This window comes from Haliotis rufescens, unplaced genomic scaffold (genome assembly GCF_023055435.1).
Source record: "Haliotis rufescens isolate VD_foot unplaced genomic scaffold, xgHalRufe1.0.p SCAF_1, whole genome shotgun sequence".
Lineage (NCBI taxonomy): Eukaryota > Metazoa > Mollusca > Gastropoda > Lepetellida > Haliotidae > Haliotis > Haliotis rufescens.
The window spans coordinates 85513553-85525782 of record NW_025963779.1 but is presented as its reverse complement, the minus strand read 5'-3'; the positions used below and the strand labels follow the sequence as shown (position 1 = coordinate 85525782).

Below are 12230 nucleotides of genomic sequence, written 5' to 3'. Positions count from 1 at the left end.
TATGCTGATATCAACTTCAAGCTAGCTGATGATACAAAGAAGATATTTATTAATGTCAGCTCGTCATGTCTTAAACATCCTAATCTACAACACCAACTTTCACACGCACAATAGGAATAAAGTCTAGTGGTAACTCGTTTTACATTTCCCTCATCTGTCAGCTTCCAATGTGGTCTAGTGGTTAGGATTCCTGGCTTTCACCCAGGCGGCCCGGGTTCGATTCCCGGCATTGGAACAATTTCTTTTCCATCTGACAAGAAAATGAGCTCAACTTGAATAATTATACTTTTCTCATTTTCACAATCATAAGTAAAAAGCATGCATTTCTAGTCATCCATGTGAGTGCATCGATGACCTAACGTCCACATCTTCCAGTAAATGCATCAAGTCAGCCAGTGTGTTATTGTGCAACACAATCCACCGCCTGGAAATTCAGAAATGGAACGCACCATGAGACTTTCCCTTCTTCAACAGTACTTCACTTCCGTGACACCAGTCACATCTCAAAGTCACTCCATACACATCAGTTCGGTCTCTGTGGCGCAATTGGTTAGCGCGTTCGGCTGTTAACCGAAAGGTTGGTGGTTCGAGCCCACCCAGGGACGCACTTGTGTTTTGTCAACTTGAATGACTGATATTTCTCCCTTTCACGTTTTACAGATGAACACTGTGAGCGCAAATACCTGCTACAATATGCTGATATCAACTTCAAGCTAGCTCATGATACAAAGAAGATATTTATTAATGTCAGCTCGTCATGTCTTAAACATCCTAATCTACAACACCAACTTTCACACGCACAATAGGAATAAAGTCTAGTGGTAACTCGTTTTACATTTCCCTGTTAGCTTCCAATGTGGTCTAGTGGTTAGGATTCCTGGCTTTCACCCAGGCGGCCCGGGTTCGATTCCCGGCATTGGAACAATTTCTTTTCCATCTGACAAGAAAATGAGCTCAACTTGAATAATTATACTTTTCTCATTTTCACAATCATAAGTAAAAAGCATGCATTTCTAGTCATTCATGTGAGTGATTCGATGACCTAACGTCCACATCTTCCAGTAAATGCATCAAGTCAGCCAGTGTGTTATTGTGCAACACAATCCACCGCCTGGAAATTCAGAGATGGAACGCACCATGAGACTTTCCCTTCTTCAACAGTACTTCACTTCCGTGACACCAGTCACATCTCAAAGTCACACCATGCACATCAGTTCGGTCTCTGAGGCGCAATTGGTTAGCCTGTTCGGCTGTTAACCGAAAGGTTGGTGGTTCGAGCCCACCCAGGGACGCACTTGTGTTTTGTCAACTTGAATGACTGATATTTCTCCCTTTCACGTTTTACAGATGAACACTGTGAGCGCAAATACCTGCTACAATATGCTGATATCAACTTCAAGCTAGCTCATGATACAAAGAAGATATTTATTAATGTCAGCTCGTCATGTCTTAAACATCCTAATCTACAACACCAACTTTCACACGCACAATAGGAATAAAGTCTAGTGGTAACTCGTTTTACATTTCCCTCATCTGTCAGCTTCCAATGTGGTCTAGTGGTTAGGATTCCTGGCTTTCACCCAGGCGGCCCGGGTTCGATTCCCGGCATTGGAACAATTTCTTTTCCATCTGACAAGAAAATGAGCTCAACTTGAATAATTATACTTTTCTCATTTTCACAATCATAAGTAAAAAGCATGCATTTCTAGTCATCCATGTGAGTGCATCGATGACCTAACGTCCACATCTTCCAGTAAATGCATCAAGTCAGCCAGTGTGTTATTGTGCAACACAATCCACCGCCTGGAAATTCAGAGATGGAACGCACCATGAGACTTTCCCTTCTTCAACAGTACTTCACTTCCGTGACACCAGTCACATCTCAAAGTCACTCCATACACATCAGTTCGGTCTCTGTGGCGCAATTGGTTAGCGCGTTCGGCTGTTAACCGAAAGGTTGGTGGTTCGAGCCCACCCAGGGACGCACTTGTGTTTTGTCAACTTGAATGACTGATATTTCTCCCTTTCACGTTTTACAGATGAACACTGTGAGCGCAAATACCTGCTACAATATGCTGATATCAACTTCAAGCTAGCTCATGATACAAAGAAGATATTTATTAATGTCAGCTCGTCATGTCTTAAACATCCTAATCTACAACACCAACTTTCACACGCACAATAGGAATAAAGTCTAGTGGTAACTCGTTTTACATTTCCCTGTTAGCTTCCAATGTGGTCTAGTGGTTAGGATTCCTGGCTTTCACCCAGGCGGCCCGGGTTCGATTCCCGGCATTGGAACAATTTCTTTTCCATCTGACAAGAAAATGAGCTCAACTTGAATAATTATACTTTTCTCATTTTCACAATCATAAGTAAAAAGCATGCATTTCTAGTCATTCATGTGAGTGCATCGATGACCTAACGTCCACATCTTCCAGTAAATGCATCAAGTCAGCCAGTGTGTTATTGTGCAACACAATCCACCGCCTGGAAATTCAGAGATGGAACGCACCATGAGACTTTCCCTTCTTCAACAGTACTTCACTTCCGTGACACCAGTCACATCTCAAAGTCACACCATGCACATCAGTTCGGTCTCTGAGGCGCAATTGGTTAGCCTGTTCGGCTGTTAACCGAAAGGTTGGTGGTTCGAGCCCACCCAGGGACGCACTTGTGTTTTGTCAACTTGAATGACTGATATTTCTCCCTTTCACGTTTAACAGATGAACACTGTGAGCGCAAATACCTGCTACAATATGCTGATATCAACTTCAAGCTAGCTCATGATACAAAGAAGATATTTATTAATGTCAGCTCGTCATGTCTTAAACATCCTAATCTACAACACCAACTTTCACACGCACAATAGGAATAAAGTCTAGTGGTAACTCGTTTTATATTTCCCTCATCTGTCAGCTTCCAATGTGGTCTAGTGGTTAGGATTCCTGGCCTTCACCCAGGCGGCCCGGGTTCGATTCCCGGCATTGGAACAATTTCTTTTCCATCTGACAAGAAAATGAGCTCAACTTGAATAATTATACTTTTCTCATTTTCACAATCATAAGTAAAAAGCATGCATTTCTAGTCATCCATGTGAGTGCATCGATGACCTAACGTCCACATCTTCCAGTAAATGCATCAAGTCAGCCAGTGTGTTATTGTGCAACACAATCCACCGCCTGGAAATTCAGAGATGGAACGCACCATGAGACTTTCCCTTCTTCAACAGTACTTCACTTCCGTGACACCAGTCACATCTCAAAGTCACTCCATACACATCAGTTCGGTCTCTGTGGCGCAATTGGTTAGCGCGTTCGGCTGTTAACCGAAAGGTTGGTGGTTCGAGCCCACCCAGGGACGCACTTGTGTTTTGTCAACTTGAATGACTGATATTTCTCCCTTTCACGTTTTACAGATGAACACTGTGAGCGCAAATACCTGCTACAATATGCTGATATCAACTTCAAGCTAGCTCATGATACAAAGAAGATATTTATTAATGTCAGCTCGTCATGTCTTAAACATCCTAATCTACAACACCAACTTTCACACGCACAATAGGAATAAAGTCTAGTGGTAACTCGTTTTACATTTCCCTCATCTGTCAGCTTCCAATGTGGTCTAGTGGTTAGGATTCCTGGCTTTCACCCAGGCGGCCCGGGTTCGATTCCCGGCATTGGAACAATTTCTTTTCCATCTGACAAGAAAATGAGCTCAACTTGAATAATTATACTTTTCTCATTTTCACAATCATAAGTAAAAAGCATGCATTTCTAGTCATCCATGTGAGTGCATCGATGACCTAACGTCCACATCTTCCAGTAAATGCATCAAGTCAGCCAGTGTGTTAATGTGCAACACAATCCACCGCCTGGAAATTCAGAGATGGAACGCACCATGAGACTTTCCCTTCTTCAACAGTACTTCACTTCCGTGACACCAGTCACATCTCAAAGTCACTCCATACACATCAGTTCGGTCTCTGTGGCGCAATTGGTTAGCGCGTTCGGCTGTTAACCGAAAGGTTGGTGGTTCGAGCCCACCCAGGGACGCACTTGTGTTTTGTCAACTTGAATGACTGATATTTCTCCCTTTCACGTTTTACAGATGAACACTGTGAGCGCAAATACCTGCTACAATATGCTGATATCAACTTCAAGCTAGCTCATGATACAAAGAAGATATTTATTAATGTCAGCTCGTCATGTCTTAAACATCCTAATCTACAACACCAACTTTCACACGCACAATAGGAATAAAGTCTAGTGGTAACTCGTTTTATATTTCCCTCATCTGTCAGCTTCCAATGTGGTCTAGTGGTTAGGATTCCTGGCTTTCACCCAGGCGGCCCGGGTTCGATTCCCGGCATTGGAACAATTTCTTTTCCATCTGACAAGAAAATGAGCTCAACTTGAATAATTATACTTTTCTCATTTTCACAATCATAAGTAAAAAGCATGCATTTCTAGTCATCCATGTGAGTGCATCGATGACCTAACGTCCACATCTTCCAGTAAATGCATCAAGTCAGCCAGTGTGTTATTGTGCAACACAATCCACCGCCTGGAAATTCAGAGATGGAACGCACCATGAGACTTTCCCTTCTTCAACAGTACTTCACTTCCGTGACACCAGTCACATCTCAAAGTCACTCCATACACATCAGTTCGGTCTCTGTGGCGCAATTGGTTAGCGCGTTCGGCTGTTAACCGAAAGGTTGGTGGTTCGAGCCCACCCAGGGACGCACTTGTGTTTTGTCAACTTGAATGACTGATATTTCTCCCTTTCACGTTTTACAGATGAACACTGTGAGCGCAAATACCTGCTACAATATGCTGATATCAACTTCAAGCTAGCTCATGATACAAAGAAGATATTTATTAATGTCAGCTCGTCATGTCTTAAACATCCTAATCTACAACACCAACTTTCACACGCACAATAGGAATAAAGTCTAGTGGTAACTCGTTTTACATTTCCCTCATCTGTCAGCTTCCAATGTGGTCTAGTGGTTAGGATTCCTGGCTTTCACCCAGGCGGCCCGGGTTCGATTCCCGGCATTGGAACAATTTCTTTTCCATCTGACAAGAAAATGAGCTCAACTTGAATAATTATACTTTTCTCATTTTCACAATCATAAGTAAAAAGCATGCATTTCTAGTCATCCATGTGAGTGCATCGATGACCTAACGTCCACATCTTCCAGTAAATGCATCAAGTCAGCCAGTGTGTTATTGTGCAACACAATCCACCGCCTGGAAATTCAGAGATGGAACGCACCATGAGACTTTCCCTTCTTCAACAGTACTTCACTTCCGTGACACCAGTCACATCTCAAAGTCACTCCATACACATCAGTTCGGTCTCTGTGGCGCAATTGGTTAGCGCGTTCGGCTGTTAACCGAAAGGTTGGTGGTTCGAGCCCACCCAGGGACGCACTTGTGTTTTGTCAACTTGAATGACTGATATTTCTCCCTTTCACGTTTTACAGATGAACACTGTGAGCGCAAATACCTGCTACAATATGCTGATATCAACTTCAAGCTAGCTCATGATACAAAGAAGATATTTATTAATGTCAGCTCGTCATGTCTTAAACATCCTAATCTACAACACCAACTTTCACACGCACAATAGGAATAAAGTCTAGTGGTAACTCGTTTTATATTTCCCTCATCTGTCAGCTTCCAATGTGGTCTAGTGGTTAGGATTCCTGGCTTTCACCCAGGCGGCCCGGGTTCGATTCCCGGCATTGGAACAATTTCTTTTCCATCTGACAAGAAAATGAGCTCAACTTGAATAATTATACTTTTCTCATTTTCACAATCATAAGTAAAAAGCATGCATTTCTAGTCATCCATGTGAGTGCATCGATGACCTAACGTCCACATCTTCCAGTAAATGCATCAAGTCAGCCAGTGTGTTATTGTGCAACACAATCCACCGCCTGGAAATTCAGAGATGGAACGCACCATGAGACTTTCCCTTCTTCAACAGTACTTCACTTCCGTGACACCAGTCACATCTCAAAGTCACTCCATACACATCAGTTCGGTCTCTGTGGCGCAATTGGTTAGCGCGTTCGGCTGTTAACCGAAAGGTTGGTGGTTCGAGCCCACCCAGGGACGCACTTGTGTTTTGTCAACTTGAATGACTGATATTTCTCCCTTTCACGTTTTACAGATGAACACTGTGAGCGCAAATACCTGCTACAATATGCTGATATCAACTTCAAGCTAGCTCATGATACAAAGAAGATATTTATTAATGTCAGCTCGTCATGTCTTAAACATCCTAATCTACAACACCAACTTTCACACGCACAATAGGAATAAAGTCTAGTGGTAACTCGTTTTACATTTCCCTCATCTGTCAGCTTCCAATGTGGTCTAGTGGTTAGGATTCCTGGCTTTCACCCAGGCGGCCCGGGTTCGATTCCCGGCATTGGAACAATTTCTTTTCCATCTGACAAGAAAATGAGCTCAACTTGAATAATTATACTTTTCTCATTTTCACAATCATAAGTAAAAAGCATGCATTTCTAGTCATCCATGTGAGTGCATCGATGACCTAACGTCCACATCTTCCAGTAAATGCATCAAGTCAGCCAGTGTGTTATTGTGCAACACAATCCACCGCCTGGAAATTCAGAGATGGAACGCACCATGAGACTTTCCCTTCTTCAACAGTACTTCACTTCCGTGACACCAGTCACATCTCAAAGTCACTCCATACACATCAGTTCGGTCTCTGTGGCGCAATTGGTTAGCGCGTTCGGCTGTTAACCGAAAGGTTGGTGGTTCGAGCCCACCCAGGGACGCACTTGTGTTTTGTCAACTTGAATGACTGATATTTCTCCCTTTCACGTTTTACAGATGAACACTGTGAGCGCAAATACCTGCTACAATATGCTGATATCAACTTCAAGCTAGCTCATGATACAAAGTAGATATTTATTAATGTCAGCTCGTCATGTCTTAAACATCCTAATCTACAACACCAACTTTCACACGCACAATAGGAATAAAGTCTAGTGGTAACTCGTTTTACATTTCCCTCATCTGTCAGCTTCCAATGTGGTCTAGTGGTTAGGATTCCTGGCTTTCACCCAGGCGGCCCGGGTTCGATTCCCGGCATTGGAACAATTTCTTTTCCATCTGACAAGAAAATGAGCTCAACTTGAATAATTATACTTTTCTCATTTTCACAATCATAAGTAAAAAGCATGCATTTCTAGTCATCCATGTGAGTGCATCGATGACCTAACGTCCACATCTTCCAGTAAATGCATCAAGTCAGCCAGTGTGTTATTGTGCAACACAATCCACCGCCTGGAAATTCAGAGATGGAACGCACCATGAGACTTTCCCTTCTTCAACAGTACTTCACTTCCGTGACACCAGTCACATCTCAAAGTCACTCCATACACATCAGTTCAGTCTCTGTGGCGCAATTGGTTAGCGCGTTCGGCTGTTAACCGAAAGGTTGGTGGTTCGAGCCCACCCAGGGACGCACTTGTGTTTTGTCAACTTGAATGACTGATATTTCTCCCTTTCACGTTTTACAGATGAACACTGTGAGCGCAAATACCTGCTACAATTTCCTGATATCATCTTCAAGCTAGCTCATGATACAAAGAAGATATTTATTAATGTCAGCTCGTCATGTCTTAAACATCCTAATCTACAACACCAACTTTCACACGCACAATAGGAATAAAGTCTAGTGGTAACTCGTTTTACATTTCCCTCATCTGTCAGCTTCCAATGTGGTCTAGTGGTTAGGATTCCTGGCTTTCACCCAGGCGGCCCGGGTTCGATTCCCGGCATTGGAACAATTTCTTTTCCATCTGACAAGAAAATGAGCTCAACTTGAATAATTATACTTTTCTCATTTTCACAATCATAAGTAAAAAGCATGCATTTCTAGTCATCCATGTGAGTGCATCGATGACCTAACGTCCACATCTTCCAGTAAATGCATCAAGTCAGCCAGTGTGTTATTGTGCAACACAATCCACCGCCTGGAAATTCAGAGATGGAACGCACCATGAGACTTTCCCTTCTTCAACAGTACTTCACTTCCGTGACACCAGTCACATCTCAAAGTCACTCCATACACATCAGTTCGGTCTCTGTGGCGCAATTGGTTAGCGCGTTCGGCTGTTAACCGAAAGGTTGGTGGTTCGAGCCCACCCAGGGACGCACTTGTGTTTTGTCAACTTGAATGACTGATATTTCTCCCTTTCACGTTTTACAGATGAACACTGTGAGCGCAAATACCTGCTACAATATGCTGATATCAACTTCAAGCTAGCTCATGATACAAAGAAGATATTTATTAATGTCAGCTCGTCATGTCTTAAACATCCTAATCTACAAAACCAACTTTCACACGCACAATAGGAATAAAGTCTAGTGGTAACTCGTTTTACATTTCCCTCATCTGTCAGCTTCCAATGTGGTCTAGTGGTTAGGATTCCTGGCTTTCACCCAGGCGGCCCGGGTTCGATTCCCGGCATTGGAACAATTTCTTTTCCATCTGACAAGAAAATGAGCTCAACTTGAATAATTATACTTTTCTCATTTTCACAATCATAAGTAAAAAGCATGCATTTCTAGTCATCCATGTGAGTGCATCGATGACCTAACGTCCACATCTTCCAGTAAATGCATCAAGTCAGCCAGTGTGTTATTGTGCAACACAATCCACCGCCTGGAAATTCAGAGATGGAACGCACCATGAGACTTTCCCTTCTTCAACAGTACTTCACTTCCGTGACACCAGTCACATCTCAAAGTCACTCCATACACATCAGTTCGGTCTCTGTGGCGCAATTGGTTAGCGCGTTCGGCTGTTAACCGAAAGGTTGGTGGTTCGAGCCCACCCAGGGACGCACTTGTGTTTTGTCAACTTGAATGACTGATATTTCTCCCTTTCACGTTTTACAGATGAACACTGTGAGCGCAAATACCTGCTACAATATGCTGATATCAACTTCAAGCTAGCTCATGATACAAAGAAGATATTTATTAATGTCAGCTCGTCATGTCTTAAACATCCTTATCTACAACACCAACTTTCACACGCACAATAGGAATAAAGTCTAGTGGTAACTCGTTTTACATTTCCCTCATCTGTCAGCTTCCAATGTGGTCTAGTGGTTAGGATTCCTGGCTTTCACCCAGGCGGCCCGGGTTCGATTCCCGGCATTGGAACAATTTCTTTTCCATCTGACAAGAAAATGAGCTCAACTTGAATAATTATACTTTTCTCATTTTCACAATCATAAGTAAAAAGCATGCATTTCTAGTCATCCATGTGAGTGCATCGATGACCTAACGTCCACATCTTCCAGTAAATGCATCAAGTCAGCCAGTGTGTTATTGTGCAACACAATCCACCGCCTGGAAATTCAGAGATGGAACGCACCATGAGACTTTCCCTTCTTCAACAGTACTTCACTTCCGTGACACCAGTCACATCTCAAAGTCACTCCATACACATCAGTTCGGTCTCTGTGGCGCAATTGGTTAGCGCGTTCGGCTGTTAACCGAAAGGTTGGTGGTTCGAGCCCACCCAGGGACGCACTTGTGTTTTGTCAACTTGAATGACTGATATTTCTCCCTTTCACGTTTTACAGATGAACACTGTGAGCGCAAATACCTGCTACAATATGCTGATATCAACTTCAAGCTAGCTCATGATACAAAGAAGATATTTATTAATGTCAGCTCGTCATGTCTTAAACATCCTTATCTACAACACCAACTTTCACACGCACAATAGGAATAAAGTCTAGTGGTAACTCGTTTTACATTTCCCTCATCTGTCAGCTTCCAATGTGGTCTAGTGGTTAGGATTCCTGGCTTTCACCCAGGCGGCCCGGGTTCGATTCCCGGCATTGGAACAATTTCTTTTCCATCTGACAAGAAAATGAGCTCAACTTGAATAATTATACTTTTCTCATTTTCACAATCATAAGTAAAAAGCATGCATTTCTAGTCATCCATGTGAGTGCATAGATGACCTAACGTCCACATCTTCCAGTAAATGCATCAAGTCAGCCAGTGTGTTATTGTGCAACACAATCCACCGCCTGGAAATTCAGAGATGGAACGCACCATGAGACTTTCCCTTCTTCAACAGTAATTCACTTCCGTGACACCAGTCACATCTCAAAGTCACTCCATACACATCAGTTCAGTCTCTGTGGCGCAATTGGTTAGCGCGTTCGGCTGTTAACCGAAAGGTTGGTGGTTCGAGCCCACCCAGGGACGCACTTGTGTTTTGTCAACTTGAATGACTGATATTTCTCCCTTTCACGTTTTACAGATGAACACTGTGAGCGCAAATACCTGCTACAATTTCCTGATATCAACTTCAAGCTAGCTCATGATACAAAGAAGATATTTATTAATGTCAGCTCGTCATGTCTTAAACATCCTAATCTACAACACCAACTTTCACACGCACAATAGGAATAAAGTCTAGTGGTAACTCGTTTTACATTTCCCTCATCTGTCAGCTTCCAATGTGGTCTAGTGGTTAGGATTCCTGGCTTTCACCCAGGCGGCCCGGGTTCGATTCCCGGCATTGGAACAATTTCTTTTCCATCTGACAAGAAAATGAGCTCAACTTGAATAATTATACTTTTCTCATTTTCACAATCATAAGTAAAAAGCATGCATTTCTAGTCATCCATGTGAGTGCATCGATGACCTAACGTCCACATCTTCCAGTAAATGCATCAAGTCAGCCAGTGTGTTATTGTGCAACACAATCCACCGCCTGGAAATTCAGAGATGGAACGCACCATGAGACTTTCCCTTCTTCAACAGTACTTCACTTCCGTGACACCAGTCACATCTCAAAGTCACTCCATACACATCAGTTCAGTCTCTGTGGCGCAATTGGTTAGCGCGTTCGGCTGTTAACCGAAAGGTTGGTGGTTCGAGCCCACCCAGGGACGCACTTGTGTTTTGTCAACTTGAATGACTGATATTTCTCCCTTTCACGTTTTACAGATGAACACTGTGAGCGCAAATACCTGCTACAATTTCCTGATATCATCTTCAAGCTAGCTCATGATACAAAGAAGATATTTATTAATGTCAGCTCGTCATGTCTTAAACATCCTAATCTACAACACCAACTTTCACACGCACAATAGGAATAAAGTCTAGTGGTAACTCGTTTTACATTTCCCTCATCTGTCAGCTTCCAATGTGGTCTAGTGGTTAGGATTCCTGGCTTTCACCCAGGCGGCCCGGGTTCGATTCCCGGCATTGGAACAATTTCTTTTCCATCTGACAAGAAAATGAGCTCAACTTGAATAATTATACTTTTCTCATTTTCACAATCATAAGTAAAAAGCATGCATTTCTAGTCATCCATGTGAGTGCATCGATGACCTAACGTCCACATCTTCCAGTAAATGCATCAAGTCAGCCAGTGTGTTATTGTGCAACACAATCCACCGCCTGGAAATTCAGAGATGGAACGCACCATGAGACTTTCCCTTCTTCAACAGTACTTCACTTCCGTGACACCAGTCACATCTCAAAGTCACTCCATACACATCAGTTCGGTCTCTGTGGCGCAATTGGTTAGCGCGTTCGGCTGTTAACCGAAAGGTTGGTGGTTCGAGCCCACCCAGGGACGCACTTGTGTTTTGTCAACTTGAATGACTGATATTTCTCCCTTTCACGTTTTACAGATGAACACTGTGAGCGCAAATACCTGCTACAATATGCTGATATCAACTTCAAGCTAGCTCATGATACAAAGAAGATATTTATTAATGTCAGCTCGTCATGTCTTAAACATCCTAATCTACAACACCAACTTTCACACGCACAATAGGAATAAAGTCTAGTGGTAACTCGTTTTACATTTCCCTCATCTGTCAGCTTCCAATGTGGTCTAGTGGTTAGGATTCCTGGCTTTCACCCAGGCGGCCCGGGTTCGATTCCCGGCATTGGAACAATTTCTTTTCCATCTGACAAGAAAATGAGCTCAACTTGAATAATTATACTTTTCTCATTTTCACAATCATAAGTAAAAAGCATGCATTTCTAGTCATCCATGTGAGTGCATCGATGACCTAACGTCCACATCTTCCAGTAAATGCATCAAGTCAGCCAGTGTGTTATTGTGCAACACAATCCACCGCCTGGAAATTCAGAGATGGAACGCACCATGAGACTTTCCCTTCTTCAACAGTA

The 12230-nt window shown here is 42.9% G+C and overlaps 35 non-coding genes across 35 annotated transcripts; all 35 read left to right on the top strand.

Moving 5' to 3' along the window:
- The first annotated feature begins 163 nt into the window (after positions 1–163).
- Trnae-uuc lies at positions 164–235 on the top strand. The gene has a single exon. It is a non-coding gene; the product is annotated as a tRNA-Glu (tRNA).
- Positions 236–531: 296 nt separating this feature from the next.
- On the top strand, positions 532–605 carry Trnan-guu. Its single transcript has one exon. It is a non-coding gene; the product is annotated as a tRNA-Asn (tRNA).
- A 245-nt stretch (positions 606–850) lies between these two features.
- Trnae-uuc lies at positions 851–922 on the top strand. The gene has a single exon. It is a non-coding gene; the product is annotated as a tRNA-Glu (tRNA).
- A 296-nt stretch (positions 923–1218) lies between these two features.
- Trnan-guu lies at positions 1219–1292 on the top strand. Its single transcript has one exon. It is a non-coding gene; the product is annotated as a tRNA-Asn (tRNA).
- Positions 1293–1542: 250 nt separating this feature from the next.
- On the top strand, positions 1543–1614 carry Trnae-uuc. The gene has a single exon. It is a non-coding gene; the product is annotated as a tRNA-Glu (tRNA).
- A 296-nt stretch (positions 1615–1910) lies between these two features.
- Trnan-guu lies at positions 1911–1984 on the top strand. Its single transcript has one exon. It is a non-coding gene; the product is annotated as a tRNA-Asn (tRNA).
- Positions 1985–2229: 245 nt separating this feature from the next.
- Trnae-uuc lies at positions 2230–2301 on the top strand. Its single transcript has one exon. It is a non-coding gene; the product is annotated as a tRNA-Glu (tRNA).
- A 296-nt stretch (positions 2302–2597) lies between these two features.
- Trnan-guu lies at positions 2598–2671 on the top strand. Its single transcript has one exon. It is a non-coding gene; the product is annotated as a tRNA-Asn (tRNA).
- A 250-nt stretch (positions 2672–2921) lies between these two features.
- On the top strand, positions 2922–2993 carry Trnae-uuc. Its single transcript has one exon. It is a non-coding gene; the product is annotated as a tRNA-Glu (tRNA).
- A 296-nt stretch (positions 2994–3289) lies between these two features.
- Positions 3290–3363, top strand: Trnan-guu. The gene has a single exon. It is a non-coding gene; the product is annotated as a tRNA-Asn (tRNA).
- A 250-nt stretch (positions 3364–3613) lies between these two features.
- Positions 3614–3685, top strand: Trnae-uuc. The gene has a single exon. It is a non-coding gene; the product is annotated as a tRNA-Glu (tRNA).
- A 296-nt stretch (positions 3686–3981) lies between these two features.
- Positions 3982–4055, top strand: Trnan-guu. Its single transcript has one exon. It is a non-coding gene; the product is annotated as a tRNA-Asn (tRNA).
- Positions 4056–4305: 250 nt separating this feature from the next.
- Positions 4306–4377, top strand: Trnae-uuc. The gene has a single exon. It is a non-coding gene; the product is annotated as a tRNA-Glu (tRNA).
- A 296-nt stretch (positions 4378–4673) lies between these two features.
- Positions 4674–4747, top strand: Trnan-guu. The gene has a single exon. It is a non-coding gene; the product is annotated as a tRNA-Asn (tRNA).
- Positions 4748–4997: 250 nt separating this feature from the next.
- Positions 4998–5069, top strand: Trnae-uuc. The gene has a single exon. It is a non-coding gene; the product is annotated as a tRNA-Glu (tRNA).
- A 296-nt stretch (positions 5070–5365) lies between these two features.
- Positions 5366–5439, top strand: Trnan-guu. The gene has a single exon. It is a non-coding gene; the product is annotated as a tRNA-Asn (tRNA).
- A 250-nt stretch (positions 5440–5689) lies between these two features.
- On the top strand, positions 5690–5761 carry Trnae-uuc. Its single transcript has one exon. It is a non-coding gene; the product is annotated as a tRNA-Glu (tRNA).
- Positions 5762–6057: 296 nt separating this feature from the next.
- On the top strand, positions 6058–6131 carry Trnan-guu. Its single transcript has one exon. It is a non-coding gene; the product is annotated as a tRNA-Asn (tRNA).
- Positions 6132–6381: 250 nt separating this feature from the next.
- On the top strand, positions 6382–6453 carry Trnae-uuc. The gene has a single exon. It is a non-coding gene; the product is annotated as a tRNA-Glu (tRNA).
- Positions 6454–6749: 296 nt separating this feature from the next.
- Positions 6750–6823, top strand: Trnan-guu. Its single transcript has one exon. It is a non-coding gene; the product is annotated as a tRNA-Asn (tRNA).
- Positions 6824–7073: 250 nt separating this feature from the next.
- On the top strand, positions 7074–7145 carry Trnae-uuc. The gene has a single exon. It is a non-coding gene; the product is annotated as a tRNA-Glu (tRNA).
- Positions 7146–7441: 296 nt separating this feature from the next.
- Positions 7442–7515, top strand: Trnan-guu. Its single transcript has one exon. It is a non-coding gene; the product is annotated as a tRNA-Asn (tRNA).
- A 250-nt stretch (positions 7516–7765) lies between these two features.
- Trnae-uuc lies at positions 7766–7837 on the top strand. The gene has a single exon. It is a non-coding gene; the product is annotated as a tRNA-Glu (tRNA).
- Positions 7838–8133: 296 nt separating this feature from the next.
- On the top strand, positions 8134–8207 carry Trnan-guu. Its single transcript has one exon. It is a non-coding gene; the product is annotated as a tRNA-Asn (tRNA).
- Positions 8208–8457: 250 nt separating this feature from the next.
- On the top strand, positions 8458–8529 carry Trnae-uuc. The gene has a single exon. It is a non-coding gene; the product is annotated as a tRNA-Glu (tRNA).
- Positions 8530–8825: 296 nt separating this feature from the next.
- Positions 8826–8899, top strand: Trnan-guu. Its single transcript has one exon. It is a non-coding gene; the product is annotated as a tRNA-Asn (tRNA).
- Positions 8900–9149: 250 nt separating this feature from the next.
- Trnae-uuc lies at positions 9150–9221 on the top strand. The gene has a single exon. It is a non-coding gene; the product is annotated as a tRNA-Glu (tRNA).
- Positions 9222–9517: 296 nt separating this feature from the next.
- Trnan-guu lies at positions 9518–9591 on the top strand. Its single transcript has one exon. It is a non-coding gene; the product is annotated as a tRNA-Asn (tRNA).
- Positions 9592–9841: 250 nt separating this feature from the next.
- Positions 9842–9913, top strand: Trnae-uuc. The gene has a single exon. It is a non-coding gene; the product is annotated as a tRNA-Glu (tRNA).
- Positions 9914–10209: 296 nt separating this feature from the next.
- Positions 10210–10283, top strand: Trnan-guu. The gene has a single exon. It is a non-coding gene; the product is annotated as a tRNA-Asn (tRNA).
- Positions 10284–10533: 250 nt separating this feature from the next.
- Trnae-uuc lies at positions 10534–10605 on the top strand. Its single transcript has one exon. It is a non-coding gene; the product is annotated as a tRNA-Glu (tRNA).
- A 296-nt stretch (positions 10606–10901) lies between these two features.
- Positions 10902–10975, top strand: Trnan-guu. The gene has a single exon. It is a non-coding gene; the product is annotated as a tRNA-Asn (tRNA).
- Positions 10976–11225: 250 nt separating this feature from the next.
- Positions 11226–11297, top strand: Trnae-uuc. The gene has a single exon. It is a non-coding gene; the product is annotated as a tRNA-Glu (tRNA).
- Positions 11298–11593: 296 nt separating this feature from the next.
- Trnan-guu lies at positions 11594–11667 on the top strand. The gene has a single exon. It is a non-coding gene; the product is annotated as a tRNA-Asn (tRNA).
- A 250-nt stretch (positions 11668–11917) lies between these two features.
- Positions 11918–11989, top strand: Trnae-uuc. Its single transcript has one exon. It is a non-coding gene; the product is annotated as a tRNA-Glu (tRNA).
- Positions 11990–12230: the final 241 nt, after the last annotated feature.